General features: G+C 37.3%; 1 protein-coding gene across 13 annotated transcripts in view; it reads left to right on the top strand.

Annotated features, from left to right (window-relative positions):
• Positions 1-21,624, top strand: part of ANKS1B (ankyrin repeat and sterile alpha motif domain containing 1B) — a 1,063,758-nt gene that overhangs the window by 5,671 nt on the left and 1,036,463 nt on the right. The gene's annotated exons all lie outside the window — the stretch shown is intronic.

The raw sequence follows: 21,624 nt of genomic DNA, 5'->3' as shown, positions 1-21,624 counted from the left end.
CTGCATTGGTTAAATGGAATAAATCACAAATAGAGCAGTTAAACTGCATGAAAATGTTATATCTATAAAAATAGGCAAGTTGCAAGTGGGTTATCTATTTTAGATAGTAATGATGTTTGAAGCGGTGATTGCACCATTATGTTCAGGGAACTGTGTCTGCCAGAGTGAACAGTGCCAGCTGCACAATGGGGAGTAAGGAGAGAGGAGAAGGAATTTTGGTATTGACCTCTTTCTCTACTAAGCTAGGTTTTCAGCTTCCTCTTCCAAACAGTAAGACTGATGTGTGTGTAGCAGGGAATTAGGACAGCCAGTCAGTGGCTACTACTCACCCTGTCCATTCTTACATTGCCTAATTCGTAGTGTATCTCAGTGGTTTCTTACAGTTGGTGGAAGGGTAGAACAAATCTTGACTGACATTAATGCAGAAGCTTACAATATTCAGCATTGCTTCTATTGACTTCAGCAATTTAACCTCTCAGGTGACAGTAAACACAATGTGGTTTGTTCAGTTGTATACTGGAATAATTTATTATGTATTTGATGCAGTTTTGGAAAATTCTTTCAAGGAGCCTATTTTAGGACATTCTTCTTGAGTATTTAACTAGAAATGGAAGGTATAATTCAAATAAAGGGTTAGAAAAGACTAATTTTATCCTATAGAACCTGAAGTTTTTAAACATTTAATGCATTTTAGTGTATCTTTGGTTCCATTTTAAACATATTGTGGTATAGCTTTAGTTAATTGAAATATGATGAGTTTTGGTTTTTCATCATAGAATATTTTATATTTTTAAAAGCAGGAATTTACACAGAAGACTCATCTGTGTTTTAGTTCTTTCTCATGTATGTGATGACATGGTCAGGTACACCATATGGCAGGCAGAGGCACAATGCCAGTTTAAAATCCAGTGAAATTTCTTGTGTAACACAGATCTAGGATCTCATCATAGAGTCCAGTTTTCTTCCTTTGCATCAGGAGGACAGGAAGTGAATTCTGCATTTTTGTTAAACGTGGGTCTGGCATGAAACTGGGTGACTTTTGAGGGTGGATCAAAATATATAGTCAAGGATAAATTTTGTTTTTGTTAGGTTCTTCTTCAGTCTTCAAAGAGTGTTCATCTCTGAATCTGTTTCTTAGAGATAGTGCTAACTTAATTTAACAGCATGTCATCAGGAATGTGTAAAATGGAACTTAGATTCAGTTGTGCTGTAGAGTGTTTTAGGTTCTGTTGTGTTGTGAGAGCAGCTTTATTTAAAGTGGCTAATTACTTCTAGTTAAGTGAACTGAGACAGTTGGCCTAGACTTGTCATCATTCTTTGATCAAATTGAATCAATCTTGACTAATAGATGTGGTCATCAACAGCCAACCTCATTTCTTGCTGCCTGCTTGATACTTCTGTTCCCCACACCACATTTCCTTTAATCCTTCCTACCCAAAACTCTCTCTCTCTCTCTTTAAAAAAATTTTTTTTTACAAAGAAAACCTCTTCTCCATTTTAATTACTGCAAGTTCACCCTGGTTCTAGTTTTTGTGCCAAGTGTCCCTCTCCTAAGGAAAAGCAGAATTTGTGTGAGGAGAAGAGTTGGGATGGACTGTATAGTGAGTGAGACACAGATTAAGAAGAACAAATATTGGACCTTCAAAAGCAAAGAGTTTACAGAGTTTGCTTTCATCATGTCGTTTCCTGCCTACCTCAATGTTAATTTCTCCTCTGACTGTGGGCTCAGTGCCTTGTATCTTTCCTAACTTCATCTCACCTTGAAACACTGTTTGTGGGAGCTGAAGTGTGATTGATTGGTAAAGCCTTTTGGGAAGAGGAAGCTGTTTTAGTATTTTCATTTAAAGGGGAAACAAGAGGTGCCTGATGGCTCAGTTGGTTGAGCTTTCGACTTTATCTCGGGTCGTGATCTCGCGGTTCGTGGGTTCGAGCCCCGTGCGGGGCTCTGCGCTGACAGCTTGGAGCCTGGAGCCTGCTTTGAATTGTGTGTCTCCCAATCTCTCTGCCCCTCCCCTGCTCGTGCCCTGTCTCTTTCTCTCAAAAGTAAAGTTAAAAAAAAAAAAAATTAAAGGGGAAACAAAACTTTAGGCCCACATAATAATGCTTTGGAGCTCTTATTAGCAGAGCTGATGGAGTGAATTTTGCCAGATTTGCAAGAGGGGTTCTTTAAAGGTGGTCATTGGGGCTCCTGGGTGGCTCAGTCGGTTAAGCGTCCGACTTCGGCTCAGGTCATGATCTCAAGGTCCGTGAGTTCGAGCCCGGTGTCGGGCTATGTGCTGACAGCTCAGAGCCTGGAGCCTGTTTCAGATTCTGTGTCTCCCTCTCTCTGACCCTCCCCCGTTCATGCGCTGTCTCTCCCTGCCTCAAAAATAAATAAACGTTAAAAAAAAAAAAATAAAGGTGGTCATTAATTCTGCCTTCTTTACAAGGTTGATGCTGTAGAAAGAGAAGGATTTGATTGGAGAAATGAGAAATGGGATAGCATAGGGCTCGTGTTGGAAAAGACTTTTATTTTTGCTAATTATTTAGTCCCTAGAACTTTTAAAAAAATTTTTATTTATATAAAAGTTTTTATTTATTTATTTTGAGAGACAGCGCATGTGTGAGTGCACACACATAATTGGGGGAAGGGCAAAGAGAAGGAGAGACAGAATCCCAAGCATGCCCTGTGCCATCAGTGCAGAGCCCTATGTGGGACTTGAACTCATAAACTGTGAGATCATGACGTTTACTGAGATCAAGAGTCAGATGCTTAGCACCACCTAGGCGCCCCACTAGAACTTTGTATTGGATATCTGTTATATTAGCACACCTGTCTTAGATATTAGCATGTGGTATGTTTGCCTGTTTCCAGAAGTTATTCCTTACATGTACATATGTATTATATAATCAGAGGTGATAAGGACATGGTATAGAATTGTAGAAGAGCTTTGACATCTAATGTGGTTTGAGATTCAAATTCTTTTAAATGCATTTTCTTATTATTTAGAACTTCAGTATGTAGGTTATTTCATAAACGTATGCTTTACTGTACAGGGAAGGCATTTGAAGTTATGAGCCCTGGATCACAATCCCAATTTCATTCTTCCACATTAAAGTTTTCTTTCTTTCTTTTTTTTTTTTTTTTTCTTTTTGGCCTAAATTGCTATTTAGCCAGTTTGAGTCCTACTTTGGTACCTCTAGTTGCAGATCTCCATTTTAAATGTTTTATGTATCATATAAATATGCTAAATATAGTATTTTATGTTTTGAATATACTAAAAAACTGCTATATTTACTTACAGAATTGTCCCTGTTTTGTATAGCTATTTTACTCTTAGTATGGGACATGAGAGTGAGTGGGAGTGTGTTTGGGAGGAGTAGCAGGAATTATGCAGAGACGTTCATTGGCATGGTAAACTGCAGCAGAGGGGTGCTCCAGGACAGAGTTTGCCTGTTTATTTGCTTGTGCTAGTGACCAGAGTGATCTGTCACTCTGAAGTTTGATAGAATCTTTGAAGACAGAATCAGAGAAGGTGAAGAATTATGAACAATGGTTAAAGTATTCCTATAAGTTTTTTTCACTGGTATGTTTTATGATATATAGTAGGGTGTATTTAGGCCATGACTTATTAATCAATGAACCAACCGCTTTCCAACTAACCAACAAGTCAGTCAGGATTTCATAGGGAACTGACATCCAAGAACAATAACAAAGAATGATTGCTCATTATTTTCACAAATGTTTATTGAGTACCTTGTGGATTCTAAAATTGAATGAGAGCATTTCTTCCTAACCCCAAGTATTTGTAGAAATCATGGAACAGATATGCCAACACAGAGGTAAAGGACAGCGTGATATTTATTTTAATGGAACTACCAAGGTAGTGTGACAGGAATATGAAGAGCAAGACGGAGGCTCCCTTAATTCTCTCTGGAAGGAGTAGTCAAGGCAAACTTCAAGAGAAGAGGTGATTCCTGAATCTTATTGGATGAATGGGAGTTTGCCAGGCTGACAGTTTGAGGGAAGGGCTTTCCTAAAGAAGGAATAGTGTATTCAATAATGGTATTTGAAAATGTAGAATATAATTTGGGGTATTATAAGTTTGGCTTAGAGCATGGATAAGAGATAAGTCTGGAGATTGAAGGACTTGTCTGCTGCCCTAAGGTGTCTGCTGCCCTAAGGAGTTTGAACTTAATCCGAAGGGCATGGTGATCCATTGACTTTTTTTTCTCCAGTTTTTGATATGTAACTTATGTATGTGTTTATGATGATAACATGACTGTTTCAAGTAACTGGGTAAAAGATGAAAAAAATCACACCTAATTCTATTGCTAAGAACTATTTGTTCATATGTATGTTAAATATAGTTATTAGATAAAGCATACATTTTGAATCCTCAATTTTTCACTTAGTAGTTACCATAAACTTTTTCAGTGTTATTACAAATTCCTCATAATTATATTTTTAATGGCATCTTTAAAATACCCCGTTTAATACAGAATTTTCATAGACCTCCTGTATTAGAATCAACCCTGTGGTTGTTTGTTAAACATGAGTTTCCTGGTCTCACTTTAGACCTACTGGGTTAGAATTTTTGAGTAAAAGGTTTGGGAATATGCATTTCATAAGCTTCCTTAGGTAATTGTGTCTTTTTCAAATATTTATGTTGAGAGAGAGAGACAGAGACAGAGACAGAGAGAGTGATGGAATGTGAATGGGGGAGGGGCAGAGAGAGAGGGAGAGAGAAAATTCCCATCAGGGTTTGCACTGTCAGTGCAGACCGGATGTGGAGCTCTATCCCATGAACCATGAGATCATGACCTGAGCCCATATCAAGAGTTGGATGCTCAACTGAGACACCCAGGTGAACCCTCCCCACGACCAGTTGTATATATCTTTTCTTAAATATTCTTTTAATCTAGATACCTGGATGATTTTTACTTTATTTATTATTATTGTTATAAGTAGTGTTATGGTGAACATTGTCATACAAAACATCTTTCTCATAAAGTATTTCTTAGGATATATTTCTAGAAGTGAAATTGCTAGTATTAGTGTTCCAAATATGCTAATTGCTTTATTTGCTTTATGTCCAATCTTTAGTCCTGAAAGATATATATTATTAACCCCATATTTACATATGGAGCAAAAGAGAAGAAAAATTGAATAACTTTCCCAAAGTTGCAAAGCTAGTAAGTGACAGACAAGATTCAAATTCAGGTCTTTCCAGTCCCCATGTAACTTTTTATTATGCCATGTTGCTTTCTTGTTCCATAGGGATCAGTGTATGTTGTGGATTAAAATATGAAAATACCAATGTGTTTCCAGTATGTAAATAGAAAGTACATTTTCTACAAAATTATATAGAAACATATTTCAGTTCCTACATAATTTTCAATTATTTTTATGCTCATCATGTAATTTTGCATTATAGGCAATATTTTGTTTACGTTTGTTTCTTGATAGCAGATGAATGATAAACTGAATTCGGTGTTAAAATAACTTGAGATGTCTTAGGATATTTCTTCATCAGTTATCATTTTTACTTTAAAATAGGGTGGAACTCTTTTATCCAAAATTTTTGGGTGCTTAATGGTATCTAACTTCTGTTGTCTTCAAAGGTGGTTTAATAACTTGTCCATGCCACGTCTCCAGATGGGTGTGATTTATTTCTCCTCATTTCTTCCTTTTCATGCAAAGGAAGAAAATACAGTGTTCACCATCGTTTTCATTTAATTTCATTTAACTTTATGATTCATCTGTTCAAGCCAGTAAGTCTGAGCTCATAGTTTTAACTGAGCTCATTATTAGCTCAAGGATCTTGTCAAATCTAGTGTTAGGGTCTGTAGAAAAACCATGTAACCAGGCAGTTTGTCCTTATGACCTTCTCATCCCGTTTGTGTTCCCCTCTGTCCCTTTGCTGAGCCTTTGTTGCTTTCTTATTCTGGGGCATTCTTTGTCTTTTTTTTACCCGAAACCTAGAATTTTTCAGTTGTATCCTGTACTACCAAAAATTTTCTAAATTGCATCTTATTCCCTCATGCCATAGATCTCCACTGAAGAAACAGTAAATGTCATGGTAGAAAGAAGCAACAGAATGTAATGGAAAAAGTCAGTCTTAAGTTTGAATGAAAACTCTGCCACTGAATGGACATTTGGCCCTGGGAAAGTTAGTTAACTTCTTTGGATTTTCAGTCTCCTGATTTAAAAGTGAGGATGATATTATGTATCTTGTAGATTTGTAAGGATTAAAGAGAATTTATATAAAACATCTAGCATAGGGCCTTTCACATAGGAGGGACTCATGTGTTTTGGTGGTTATTATTATTACTGAGACATTATGCTGTGTAGGGAATAATTGTATAAATTTCATGAGTATCTCTATTTGATGTGAGCTATGGTATATTTGCATATTAATAGGTCACTTCTTTAGGTACCTTGTCTTAACCTGAATCTTTAATGGTGTAGGCACCAAGACAGACCACTGGGGGTGATATATTTGCTCAGTGTTCCTCTGATCCCAGACATAGGGATTACTTTTTTCTGCCTACTTTTAGGAGTAATACTTGGTCACCAGATATTTAACATTAGTTGTTATCTTCTACATTTCTCACAAAGCTAATTTGAGCAGAAAGAGATTGTGTTCCTCTGGAGTTGTACATGCTGTGCTATAATAATCCATGTGGTTAATGGTTTCCTAATAAGCTTATCATTGATATTTTCTTTATCTTGCTTTTTAAAGCATTGTTAATTGACAAATATTTTGAGGGTGTGTACTATGTATTCAGCATGGTGATGGTGCTTTGGAGTATAGAAAATAGATTCTTCCCTCTAGGCAATTATGGAAGTTACACACAGGAGATGATAGCTAATTATATAGTAGTTTCTAATTTCATGGAATGTAAGCTCACAAATTCAGCTTTTTCTCTTGACAAGTCCAGTGTCAACATTCGCCTCCCATCTCCCATTGCATATCAATATATGATCTGAATCTGACCATGAGTCATGTTTAAGTAATTCTTTTTTTTTTTTTAATGTTTATTCACTTATTTTGACAGAGAGACAGGGAGAGAGAGAGAGAGCATGCATGTGCAGGGGAGGGGCAGAGCGAGAGGGAGAGAGAGAATCCCAAGCAGGCTCTATATAGTCAGCATAGAGTCCAGCAAGGGGCTTGATCCCATGAACCATAAGATCATGGCCTGAACTGAAATCACGTCTGCTACTTAACTGGCTGAGCCACCCACACACCCCAGGTTTAAGTAATTAAAAATTTTTTTAAAATGCTTATTTATTTTTGAGAGAGAGAGAAAGTGAGAGCGGGAGCGGGGGGAGGAGCAGAGAGAGATGGAGACACAGAATCTGAAGCAGGCTGCAGGCTCTGAGCTGTCAGTACAGAGCCTGACGTGGGGCCTGAACTCACAAACCATAAGATCATGACCTGAGCCGAAGTCAGACACTTAACCAACTGAGCTACTACCCAGGCACCCCACTTTGGGGAATTTTTAATGGTTGGAACTAGAACTATATTTTTCATTTTAAAATTAAAATAATTTTGATTTTGAAATAATCACATACTTGTGGAAAAGCTGGAACTATAGTTCAAATAACTTTTTCCTCGAACCATGTGAGACTAAGTTGTCAACCTGATGCCCTGTTACCTTTGGATGCTTTAGTTTGTATTTAGTTTGTATTTTCTAAAAGTAGGAATATTTCCCTATCTAACCACAATACAACTACTAAAAGCAGGAAATTAATATTGCTATTTTACAGCCGTTAGACTCCATTCAGGTTTTGGCAGTTGTCTCAACAATGCTTCATTGGAATCTCGTTCAAAATCACACATTACATTTTGTTGTCACACCTCCTTAATGTTCTTTGGTGTGGAACAGTTTATCAGTCTTTCCTTGACTTTTATGATCTTGATACCTTTTGAAGATGATAGGCCAGTTATTTTGTAAAATGTCCCTCAATTTGGGTTTGTCTGGTGTTTTCTTATGATTAGATCCACATTATGCTCATCCTTGGCAGGAATATCACAGAAAGATGTGTGTTCTTTTTGTTATATCTTATCCGGTGGCATGTGATTTTGATTTTACTGTTGCTCATGATGCTCACTTTAATCACTTGTTTATGATAGTATGTTAGCTTTCACTATATACAATTACTCTTTTTCCCTTTGTAATAACTATTTTGTGGGGAGGTATACTTAACTATCTGAATATCCTGTTCCTCATCAGACTTTATTTATTTATTGAAGTATGGACTCATGGTTTGCTATTTTATTGCATGGATTTTAATGTACTATTGTCATTGTTAATTTTGATGCTTAAATTGCCCCACACTTAGCCGGTGTAAGTCCTGTAAAACTGGCTTCTCTGAGTCATTCTTTGAGCATTTCCTTGATTTTGGTATCGGAAAATGTTCTAGGACCCATCTTTCTCTGCCTCAGTTCTGGATCAGCCATTTCTCTAAGAAGCCATAGTTCCTTTTATTGGAAAGTGGTAATTAGATGCTAAGATTTGGATACTAAGTATGTTCATTAGTGAAAAAAATATATTCACACACAGAAATACACACATTTATATGTATATATCTACCTATATTTATTGAAAACCATGGATTTACAATGATACATCTAACTCTAGTCCAACTCCACAGGCATGATTCATTTTGGTTTCTCCCTTCCTATATTTTTACATTCCTGCTCTGATACTGAAAAACTTGGCTTCTGTTCTCTTTGGTACATATACTTATGTGATAAATCTCCCTGTATGCAACCAGTCCTCCTCTCCACTGCCATACTCTCCCAAGTTTGTCTTTATTACCCAACTCAGGCTGTGCCACCCACGTTAGTCTGTTCTACACTGACACCCTCTTGCCATTTACAGGCTCTGACTGTTTATGCCAGTTTGCATCTACAGAGGGATACCCTTTCTATCATACTTGGGGTCTAACCACTTGAATTGGGTCACCTTTGCTGACCACCTTTGCTACCACTTTTGCTGGTAGATGCCCTTTTTACCCTGTTTGGACTCTGGACACCCTATGTCTGGATGTTCCCTTCTGCCACCACCACACTGGAGCTTCACCCTACTGGAGTTGTAACCCTGTAACATCATGCACCTCCCCTGTAGTGATGCCCTTTCCAACTTACTTGGGCAGTGACACCCCATATTCAGCTGCCTTCAATATGAACATCTCCTCCCTTGGCTTCAGTTCTGTCGCTTTGCCGTAGGCTGCTGCAGCCTCCCTTCTCCCTCTGGTGTGGATGATTATCTTTCCCTGCCCTTCTTTATGGCTTTAGAGACTGAATTGTTTAGGAAGAGAAGGGAAATAGGAAGAAAAAGAGGGAAAAGTCGGAGAAGTGGGACAAGAGAGTAACGTAATGCTGTATGGTGATGATGATGGTAAAAAGCTCTCTCCAGGTCAGCAATACTATATCCTTGTGTTGGAAGAAAGTTTGGCTTGGGGCACTTAACAATTCTAGCTAATATGGAGGTTATGACCAAAGCTTGACTACTGTGTGGCACATCTCCTGGACTCTATTTCTTCTGGCATTTTGGAGGACAGATGATGATAGTTTGATAGGTTGGTCAGCACTTTACATTTTTTAAATGAGCCTTTTCTTTCTTGTATATTATTATGGATGTGTAGTAGGCCTCCAGATTGACTGAGAGGCAGAAAATCTTTATATATTTTTTCTCTGTTTAGCTTAAAGTATCATAATTGTCAGCAAAGTGCATTCTCAAGAATTTTAGTAAGATGATGATAATGCAAAAAAAAAAAGAGTTATAAAAACACTGAGATAAGAACTGTCATTCACTGAGGAAGTTGAGTTTGCAGAATTTGATAGAGATAAGGATTTCAGCAAGTAGGTTTTTCTTGTTATATGATATTGCCACTATGATTTTTAAGAGGTCACAAAAAATATGTCAGGAAATTGACCAACTAACTATATTTTAAAATATGGTACATCTACATACATCTTGTAAAGTAATTACTGCTTCGAATGAACCAGGACAGTTAGTAATTCATACTAGGGATTTCCTAGACTTTAAATTATTGCCAGGAGTCCATAATTCCTAGAATCAAATCTAAGCAAAGAAATTTCCAGGTAGCTCTTTTAGTAAGCATTTGATATCGCTGACCAATACCCTCCTTACTTGCAAACAGTTGGAAAAAAATAGTTTGGGAACATTGCAGAAATAATTCATTCAGTTATGTTTGATACTTTAAAAGACCATTCATCTACTTATGCCAAATTCAAGAGAAAACAAGCAGCAGGCAGTATTATCAGTTGCTGCTCTCTCTTTCTAGTTGTGGGAAGACAAGCTCAATGGAATGGTGATCACAATTTTGGTTTTACTATCTATGACGGGAACCAAAGAGGCCTGGATTTAAACAACACACTTAATGTGCAAGATAATATCTGGGGATCTAAAGAGATAATTTTTCTTACTGTTTTTTTTTACCCTCTTAACCTTTTCTTATTAGCAGTAACACTTCTAATAATGTATGACCTTTTCATAGTATTTCTTTTTGTATCTTGGCTTTCTATTTTTAAGGAATCTTTGGGTTTACACTTTGCAGTTCGTGACATTCATTTGCAGAACAAGAGGCCACACAGAGTATCTGTTCTACCTGTTCCCCATTACCTTCAGAATCCTTCCAAAACTCTTGAATTGACAGATAATATTTTCTTAGCAATGCAACGCATATATTGTTTCTGTGATGGAAAGGAGTGGTGGAAGATCCATGTCGGATGTGACCTTCCTCTGAAGTCTTGTATGCTTGCTCTTTACATGGAAATGGGGATTTATAGGACTATACAAATATATATATATATATATATATATATATATATATATATATAATATTGTTATTATATAATATATATTATTATATAATATATACATGTAGAATCAAAGAAAAGTTGAGCTGCCAAGAGTTGGAAAGACCAGGAATCAAGGGAGCAAGGATCAGGGGAAAGGTTATATAGCATATACTAGGGGCTGATGAATCTCTTTGGACCTAACCTCATTGTTGGGGGGAAGATGGGGACAAAATCTTAGAAAAAGGGTGTCTGGAATAAATTGTATTACCTTGACTATTTTGTGAACTTGAGAGAATACAGCCAAACCAGAAATCAGTCTTCACCTTGCCTTTCTCACTTCCTCTCTGTTATGCTTCCTTTACTTCTTGAAAGAGCCAAAATATGGTGTGATATGATTGGGCACCTTATCTAAGGTGACAACAGCATTGGTAGCAATATTATAACTGCCAGGGAGTTTCCAATAGTAAAGTCACACAAAATGAATGCCTACACTTCTCTTCTCCCTGGTTATTGGCTTTGAGCATTATGCAGACTCTTACCATTCTGTTTTTTTAAAATATGTATTTTTTTTTAAATTAGTGAGAAGCCCATTTAGAAAAATCTTGGTGATCCTTAATTGCCTCTGGGCTCTTATCTGAATTGAGAACATTAATCTAGAGTTACAAGTTTATACAGATTCAGAGGAAGTCTGGGGTTTTTCTGTTTCCTCTCTAGTTAACATTTCTAGCTTCCATCTCTTTCCTTTCTGATTTCCTTTCTTAATAGTTCAGCTGTTCTCCTTCAGCAACTTAGCTGTGTCAGCTGTCTTTGGTAAACCCTGTAGCCAGGAAACTAGAAAATACCCTTTGACAAAGGGGGGCTAGAAAAGTTAGGAAACATAAGGAAAATAAGGTTAAGAGAAAGAGACATGGTTTGAACATGGTTTTCTCAACGCTATATTTGTGGCTAATTCAGGTAAAATACTTTTGAGACCAGATACCTGTCTTGGAAATATGTATGGGAAACTTATTCTGGATAAATGGTCACAGCCTAGCAGAAAAGGGTGACACTTACCCCAGGGATTCAGGGAGACCTACCTTTGGTTTTAGAGCTTGTTACCTGGGATGGACTTGTGCTTTTAACAGTATTTCCAAATGTGCATAAATGTGAATCTTAATTCTTTACATTCTACATTTATATATCACACATTTTGCTAGTATTTCAAGAGTTTCCTGTTCTTTTTGCAAATAAAGTGCTCATTTTGGCTGTTTTCCAAATATGACAGTTGGTGGACATGCTTCAGTAGAGAAAAGGAAATTTTCTCTGCTTATCTACTCTCTCCCGTCTGCCCAAGATAGTGTGTCTGTCAATTGTGACCTGATTTTGAAATAATTTATTAAATAGAGGGAGGCATGATGTTATTTAAAATTTTGGTATGACATTGACTTTTAGTCCTTTATAATAAGCTCTTGACTAGATTTTCTGGTGAAGTTTATTGCTCCTGGGAATTTAGAAATTTCTTAACTCCTTCAGTGAGTTTGGACTTGTTCAATGTCAAGTATGAGTAATATTTACTCAGGAAATTGAACCAGCTTATTTATTCAGAAGATGAAGCATGCTGTATTTTTTTTTTTGCCATGAAAACATTATTTTGGAAATATATTAATTTTATAGGTAGGGAGAAGTTCCCTATTAGTTAGTAGATTGCTTAAGAAAAGTGATAAATGAATATAAAATACTTATCTTTGGTAAGTTTATTGTTTTCATTAAATATGTTGACATCCTTTCATTTTTTTATGTTAAAATTTAATATATGTGCAATTGGTGGTAATTTAAGGTTTTAAATCGGTGGAGAAGTCTAAAGGAATTATATTTCTTTTAAAATATGTTCGTTGGTTTTAAAAATTATTACTCCCAAATATATATCCTTAAATCTGTATCTCTAATTTAGTCCTGTCTCCTGTACTATAGGCATGTTATTCCAAGTGGCTTTTTGAACATCTTCCCCTTAATGGAGTTATGAAACTTGAAATGTTCATTATTTTTACCTACAGTTTTGCTCTGCCACTTGCATGACTCCTTTGTGTTAGTGGAACTACTGTGCACCATTTGTTCAAGCTAGAAATCCTAAAGCCATCCTTGATTCTTTCCCTTCCCACTTGTGTCCATTCAGTACCAGCCCTTCTAACCCATTGATTCCTCTGCCATCAGAGGAGTTGTTCTGAAACTTGTTACCCTCTGAATAAAGTCCAGACTCTTGGAATATCATTTGAAGCCTTTTGTGATTTGGCTCCTTCCTACATGCCTCATTTCCCGTCAGTCTGCTGTAGCAACCTCCTCCAACCATACCTGATTCCTATACTTGGAGTTGTGAACAGGCATCATGGGCTTTCTACTATTGCTGTCTTTGGAGTACATATTTTCCACTGTTCAGTGAAGCCCTGTTCATCCTCCTCGACTCAACTTCAGCCTAATCATCTCTTCTGGGAAGCCTTTCCTGAATTCTATCTTCTGTGCATCCTCGTACTTGCACACACCTCTGTTTTAAGCCCTTAGAATTGTAATTATTTGCATGCTTGCCTTCACTCTAGACCCTGAGGTCCTTCAGGCCTGAAATCTTGGCTTAGTTATCTTTTAAAGTGCTATACAAATATTACTATTTTATGCCTAGAACATATAAGGCATTCTGAAAATTATTTGTTGATTACCAAAATGAGTGAATAGCTGTGAAACAGGGCATGCTATATCTTTTTAGACTGTAATTTTGAGAGTATTGTTGACTGAGAGATAAGTTTGATAAGTAACCCCAGGGCTGAGAAAAATGTAATCATTTGTTAGAACACCTACTGTTAGGCACTGTGCCCATTGCCGTAGTTTAGAGGACATTGTATTAGTTTATAAGACATTGAGACCCAGAGAAATTTAGTACTGGAACAAGTAAGGAACTTGACTAAGTAAGCAACATAGTTGGATTTGGAATTTAGAATTGCCTAACTTAAAAGCCAGTGTTCTCTCCTTAGTGCTGGAACATTATCAGAGATGGGATATGGGGGAGATACTTTAAAACAAAGGCAAGCAGTGTTCTTAGGGTAAAGGCCTATTGGAATCATAACTACTTTTTGATACGGATTCCAGAAATGTCTGGGAGATATTTTAGGAGAGGCAGTGTTAAGTTCATGCTCTTAGTAACTTTGAACCTAAATGAATGAATGAAGAGATGATAAGGTGGAGGGAGCTAATGAAAATTAAGCAGAATGAAGGAAAAGAGTTGTTAGATAATTTTGCTTCATAAATTTATATAAGATTAAGGGAATGTGGGTATTCATTGAACATCTAGATTTATTATCTCATGATCAATTCTCACAGCAAACCTAAGAGATTAGTATTATTTTCCCCAGTTGCATGTGGCTGAAGTCCCACGTACACTTTATTTTTTAAAATTTAATTTAATTTATTTTTTTAAATTTACATCCAAGTTAGTTAGCATATAGTGCAACAGTGATTTCAGGAGTAGATTCCTTAATGCCGCTTACCGATTCAGCCCATCCCCCTTCCCAAAACCCCTCCAGTAACCCTCTGTTTGTTCTCCATATTTAAGAGTCTCTTCTGTTTTGTCCCCCTCCTGGTTTTTATATTATTTTTGCTTTCCTTCCCTTATGTTCATCTGTTTTGTATCTTAAAGTCTTCATATGAGTGAAGTCTTACGGTATTTATCTTTCTCTGACTAATTTCACTTAGCATAAATACTCTCCAGTTCCATCCACATAGTTGAAAATGCAAGATTTCATTCTTTTTGATTGCTGAGTAATACTCCATTGTATGTATATATACCACATCTTTATCCATTCATCCAGCAATGGACATTTGGGCTCTTTCCATACTTTGGCTATTGTTGACAGTGCTGCCATAAACATTAGGGTGCATGTGTCCCTTGGAAACAGCATATCTGTATCCCTTGGATAAACACCTAGTAGTGCAATTGCTGGGTCGTAGGGTAGTTATATTTTTAATTTTTTAGAAACCTCCATACTGTTTTCCAGAGTGGCTGCACCAGCTTGCATTCCCACTAGCTGGCAGTGCAAAAGCGTTCCTCTTTCTCCATATCCTCTCCAACAACTGTTGTTGCCTGAGTTGTTAATGTTAGCCATTCTGACAGGTGTGAGATAGTATCTCATTGTGGTTTTGATTTGTATTTCCTGATGATGAGTGATGTTGAGCATTTTTTCATGTGTCAGTTGACCATTTGGATGTCTTCTTTGGAAAACTGTTCATGTCTTTTGCCCATTTCTTCACTGGATTATTTGTTTTTTGGGTGTTGAGTTTGAGAAGTTCTTTATAGATTTTGGGTACTGACATTTTATCTGATATGTCATTTGCAATTATCTTCTCCCATTCTGTCAGTTGCCTTTTAGTTTTTCTGATTGTTTCCTTCGCTGTGCATAAGCTTTTTATTTTGATGAGGTCCCAATAGTTCATTTCAGCTTTTGTTTCCCTTGCCTCTGGAGACATGTTGAGTAAGAAGTTGCTGTGGCCAAGGTCAAAGAGGTTGTTGCCTGCTTTCTCCTCGAGAATTTAGATGGCTTCCTGTCTTACATTGAGGTCTTTCATCCATTTTGAGTTTATTTTTGTGTCTGGTGTAAGAAAGTGGTCCAGGTTCATTTTTCTGCATGTCGCTGTCTAGTTTTCCCAGCACCACTTGCTGAAGAGAGTGTCTTTATTCCATTGGATATTCTTTCCCGCTTTGTCAAAGATTAGTTGACAATACGTTTGTGGGTCCATTTCTGGATTCTGTATTCTATTCCATTGATCTGAGTGTCTGTTTTTCTGCCAGTATCATACTGTCTTGATGATTACAGCTTTGTAGTACAGCTTGAAGTCCAGGATTGTGATGCCTCCTGCTTTGGTTTTCTTTGTCAAGATTTCTTTGGCTATTGTGGGTCTTTTCTTTTTCCATACACATTTTAGGATTGTTTTGTTCTAGCTCTGTGAGGAATGCTAGTGTTATTTTTATAGGTATTGCATTGAATGTGTAGATTGCTTTGGGTAGTACTGACATTTTAACAATATTTGTTCTTCCTATCCAGGAACATGGAATCTCTTTCCATTTTTTTGTGTCTTCTTCAGTTTCTTTCATAAGCTTTCTGTAGTTATCAGTGTATAGATTTCTCACCTCTTTGACTGGGTTTATTCCTAGGTATTTTATGTTTTTTGGTACAACTGTAAATGGGATCGATTCCTTGATTTCTCTTTCTGTTCCTTCATTGTTGGTGTATAGGAATGCACCCGATTTCTGTGCATTGATTTTACATCCTGAGACTGCTGAATTTATGGATCAGTTCTAGCAGTCTTTTTGTGGAATCTTTTGGGTTTTCCATATAGAGTATCATGTCGTCTGCAAAGAGTGCAAATTTGACCTCCTCCTGGCCAATTTGGATGCCTTTTGTTTCTTTGTGTTGTCCAATTGCAGAGGCTAAGACTTCCAATACTATGTTGAATAACAGTGGCAAGAGTGGACATCCCTGTCTTGTCCCTGACCTTAGGGGGAAAGCTCTCAGTTTTTCCCCATTGAGGATGATATTAGTGTGGGGTCTTTCATATATGGCTTTTATGATCTCGAGGTATGATCCTTCTATTCCTACTTTCTTGAGGGTTTTTATCAAGAAAGGATGCATATTTTGTCAGATGCTTTCTCTGCATCTATTGAGAGGATCATATGGTTTTTGTCCTTTCTTTTATTGATACAATGAGTCACATTGATTGTTTTGCAGATACTGAGCCAGCCCTGCGTCCCAGGTGTAAATCCCACTTGGTCGTGGTGAATAATTTTTTTAATGTATTGCTGGAGCCGGTTGGCTAATATCTTGTTGAGGATTTTTGCATCCATGTTCATCAGGGAAATTGGTCTATATTTCTCCTTCTTTAGTGGGGGTCTTTGTCTGGTTTTGGAATCAAGGTAATGCTGGCTTCATAGAAAGAGTTTGGAAGTTTTCCTTCCATTTCTATTTTTTGGAACTGCTTCAAGAGAATAGGTGTTACCTCTTCTTTAAATGTTTGGTAGAATTCCCCTGGATAGCCATCTGGTTCTGGATTCTTGTTTTATGGGAGGTTTTTGATTACTAATTTGATTTCTTTACTGGTTATGGGTCTGTTCAAATTTTCTGTTTCTTCCTGTTTCAGTTTTGGTAGTTTATATGTTTCTAGGAATTTGTCGATTTCTTCCATATTGCCCATTTTATTGGCGTATAATTGCTCATAATATTCTCTCATTATTGTTTTTATTTCTGCTGTGTTGGTTGTGATCTCTCCTCCTTCATCCTTGATTTTGTTTATGTGGGTTCTTCCCTTTTTCTTTTTGATCAAACTGGCTAGTAGTTTATCAATTTTGTTAATTCTTTCCAAGAACCAGCTTCTGGTTTCATTGATCTACTATTTTTTTGGTTTCGATAGCATTGGTTTCTGCTCTAATCTTTATTATTTGCTGTCTTCTGCTGTTTCTGGGTTTATTTGTTGTTCTCCTTCCAGCTCTTTAAGGTGTAAGGTTAGGTTGTGTGTCTGAGACCTTTCTTTCTTCTCTAGGAAGGCCTGGATTGCTATATACTTCCCTGTTATGACTACTTTTGCTGCATCCCAGAGGTTTTGGACTGTGGTGTTATCATTTTCATTGACTTCCATATACTTTTTAATTTCTACTTTAACTTCTTGGTTACCCCATTCATTCTTCAGTAGGTTGTTATTTAGGTCCAAGTATTTGTTATCTTTCCAAGTTTTTTCTTATGGTTGATTTTGAGTTTCACAGTGGTGTGGTCTAAAAAGATGCACAGTGTGATCTTGATCTTTTTGTACTTACATAGGGCTGATTTGTGTCCCATTATGTGGTCTATTCTGGAGAATGTTTCATGTGCACTGGAGAAGAATGTATATTCTGCTTTAGGATGAAATGTTCTGAATATATCTATGAAGTCCATCTGGTCCAGTGTGTCATTCAAAGCCATTGTTTCCTTGTTGATTTTCTGTTTAGATGTCTGTCCATTGTTGTAGTTGGGGTGTTGGTGTTATTATCAGTGACTTTGTTTATGTTTGTGATTAATTGATTTATATATTTGGGTGCCTTCACATTTGGAGCACAAATGTTTACAATTTTTAGTTCTTGGTGGATAGACCCCTTAATTATGATATAATGCCCTTCTTCATCTCTTGTTACAGTCTTTATTTTAAAATCTATATTGTCTGATAATAAGTATGGCTACTCCAGCTTTCTTTTGTCGACCATTAGCATGATAGATGGCTCTCCATCCCCTTATTTTCAATCTGAAGGTGTCTTTAGGTCTAAAGTGGGTCTCTTGTAAACAGCATATAGGTGGATCTTGTTTTTTTACCCATTCTGTTACCCTATGTCTTTTGATTGGAGCATTGAGTGCATTGACGTTTAGAGTGAGTACAGAAAGAAATGAATTTATTGCTATTATGATGCTTGTAGAGTGTCTTGGAGTTTCTGGTGGTGTTCTCTGGTCCTTTCTAATCTTTGTTGCTTTTGATATATATATACATATATCTCAAATATATATATCTCTCAAATATATATATATCTCAAATATATATATATCTCAAATATATATATATCTCAAAAGCATATATATATATGTATATATATATGTATTTCATCTTTTCTTTTTTCAACCCCTCTACCCCTTTTGCTTTCTCTTCATCTTCTGGAACCCCTATGATTCTGATGTTATTCCTTTTTAATGAGTCACTGATTTCTGTAATTCTCAAATCGTGCTCTCTTGCCTTAGCTCCTCTCTTTTTTTCTGCTTCATTATCCTCCATAAGTTTGTCCTCTATATTGCTAATTTGCTGCTCTGCCTCACCCATACTTGCTGCCATGGCTTCCATTTGAGATTGCAGCTCTGTTATAGCATTTTTTTTTCATCCTGACTAGCTTTTACTTCTTTTATAAACTCCGCAGAGAGGCATTCTAATCTATTTTCAATCCCAGCTAGTATTCTTCGTATTGTGATTCTAAATCTGGTTCAGACATCTTGCTTATATCTGTGTTGATTAAGTCCTTAGCTGTCATTTCTTCTTGCTCTTTCTTTTGGGGTGAATTCTTTCATTTCATCATTTTGAAGGAAGAAAGGGAATCAATAAAGTAAAAAAATTAAAATTAAAAAATTAAAAATAACACACACACAAAAGAATCAAATTAATGATGTTAGATCCTAGGTGTGTTCTGGTGTTGTTGTTGAAAAAGGAGATTGATAGATTAAGGTATAAAGGGAAAGAAAAAAAAAGGAAAACGTTTGAAAATTTGAAAAAAGGATTACAATGAAATAGAATAAAATGAACTGATGGAAGTAAATTAGATTTTGAAAAACTTACAAAAAAATAAAAAATATAGTAGGAAAAAATTAAAGAAAAATATTTTTAATAAAAATGGAAAATAAAAATAAATTTTTTCTCTTTCTATATTCAAGAAAAAGAAATGAAATGAAAAAGAGAAAAAAAACCCAGAGAATTGAATAGATGGACGAGCAAACAGACTGAAATAGATTGAAATTACATTGTTTTCCCCTAGACGTCAAACAGTGAAGCAATTTATAGTCCGTAAACTAATCAGGTGGAGAGACTTGTGGTGTTCCTGAAGAGGGAGCCCACTTGGGCAGGGCTTAGTGTAACGGCTCCATTTCCCACTAGATGGCTCTACTTAGCTTACTGGGGTGGATTGTTGTGGCGCTTGTAGGTGTGTATGCACATGCATGGGAGGGTTGAACATGGCATCACCCAGCTACCCAGTCTGTAGTATCAGAACTCTGTTCTCCCCAATCAGCAATCTCGCACCTGTCCTTTGTCTCCGGTTTCTGTCCACTCCGTGCTTTTATACTGTCCATGACCAAGCTGTCAGGTTGCCAGGCGTCCCCTCCCTCCTGAGTTTTATCTCAGGTGTGGCTGTGTTTCCCAACCCCTTACCCCTGAGGGACTGCAGCTTTGCCCTGCTCAGACCTTCTGGGGGAGGTGTCACTGAGAAATGGCTGGGTGTGGCCGTACCCAGGAACACTCGCGGAACTGTGCTGCTGCTGATGCTCAGAGACTGTGGCTGGGTGCCATCCCACCCAGAAAACGTTCACGCGATCATTTAGCAGCAGCGATTCAGGGATTATAGAAAATCTCGACACACATCGGGTACAAGGTTTCAGCTTTAGTGACCTTGTTTGAGCACCAGCAGATGTGGTGGTTCTCCGGAATCTGCTGGCACCTTTGCCTGTAGGGGGACTGCACAGCCTCTACCAAATGACCTCCCAGCAGGGGAACTGCCTCTCCCTGTGTGGCCCAAGGACTGCCGACCTCACTCTGCTCCTGGGAATTTGCCCTTCCCACCAGAGTACTGCCAGGTATTGAGCTGTGGAGTTTCAGACTCTGCACTCCCCCTGTTTATAGAGTCTTAGTGGAATTTAAACCCTCTTCTTTTTCCTTTCTCCCTTTTTAGTTCAGTCCTGCAGCTGTTTCCATTTTTCCACTTTCTCTCCAGCTGCTTTGGAGGGGAGGTGGTCTTCCTGTATCCCCCCCCCCCCCATGCCCGACTCCATCCTCTCTCTGCAAGCAAAAACAGCTCCCCACCCTCTGGGGGTTCTCTCTCTCCCAGTTCACCTCTTGGTGTCATGTACCTGCTGAGTTCTGTGGTTCAGGTTGTGCAGATTATTGTGTTAATCCTCAAATCAGTTTTCTAGGTGTGCAGGATGGTTTAGTGTTAATCTGGCTATATTTCATGGATGTGAGATGCAAAAAAAACTTCCATGCTGTTCTGCCATCTTGGCTCCTCCATCCCATGTACACTTTAGATTTAAAAGTGGTTAAATATCTTGCTGAAGGTCATGTAGACAGCACCTGATGGAGCTCAGGTTCAAACCCACTTCTGTATGACTCCATCTCATGAGGAATGGAGATAATCTCCTTTGTACCTTCAGATATCTCAGTACAGCTGCAGTTTGAATCAGTCATCATAATGAATAACAAGGTATTATAGACAGGCAAAATCAGTTCTAGCAGGTGGATCCTTTGTGCTGGCTGAATTGGTAACTGGAATTTTTATGCTTTTGGAGGGAGAGGGAATATAATATAGTTATGATGTCTTTTCTTGGGAGCTTTTCCTATTGCTCTAAAATTGAGAGAATACATCAATCAAACATGACAAACTTTAATAACGTATAAGGCACAGACATTGACCAATTTGATGGATGCTCACTATAAGCATCTGGAGAGGCTGTATGGTGCCTTCTAGCCCAGTATCAGTCTGGTGTACTAGATTTGTTTAGGAGACCCATTATCTGTAAGGCTAAGAAACAAAGATTTTTATTGTGTTACAGAATTATTCTAGTACCAGATTAATTTGTTATATATACTAAAACAATTAGCATTTGTAGTGAGAATGACATTTAAAGAAAATCAAAGGAGATGTTGTGGAATAATGAAAGTCTCATTTACATGATATACCTATTACCTTGCTAGAGACCCAAAAAAGTTTCACTAGTTTGGTATTTGGTTTCTCATTTATCCATCTGTTTGTTCATTTGCTCATTTATTCATTCTGTATACTTTTATTTTAAGACTATTATTTCTGTCAATTCTGAGAAAGGATTTTTCTTTCTTTTTTTAAAAAAAAAACTTTTTTTTTTAAACTTTTTTTTTTTCAACGTTTATTTATTTTTGGGACAGAGAGAGACAGAGCATGAACGGCGAGGGGCAGAGAGAGAGGGAGACACAGAATCGGAAACAGGCTCCAGGCTCTGAGCCATCAGCCCAGCGCCTGACGCGGGGCTCGAACTCACGGACT

Source organism: Acinonyx jubatus, chromosome B4 (genome assembly GCF_027475565.1).
Source record: "Acinonyx jubatus isolate Ajub_Pintada_27869175 chromosome B4, VMU_Ajub_asm_v1.0, whole genome shotgun sequence".
Lineage (NCBI taxonomy): Eukaryota > Metazoa > Chordata > Mammalia > Carnivora > Felidae > Acinonyx > Acinonyx jubatus.
The sequence above is the reverse complement of the archived record's forward strand: the minus strand, read 5'-3'. Positions and strand labels throughout refer to the sequence as shown.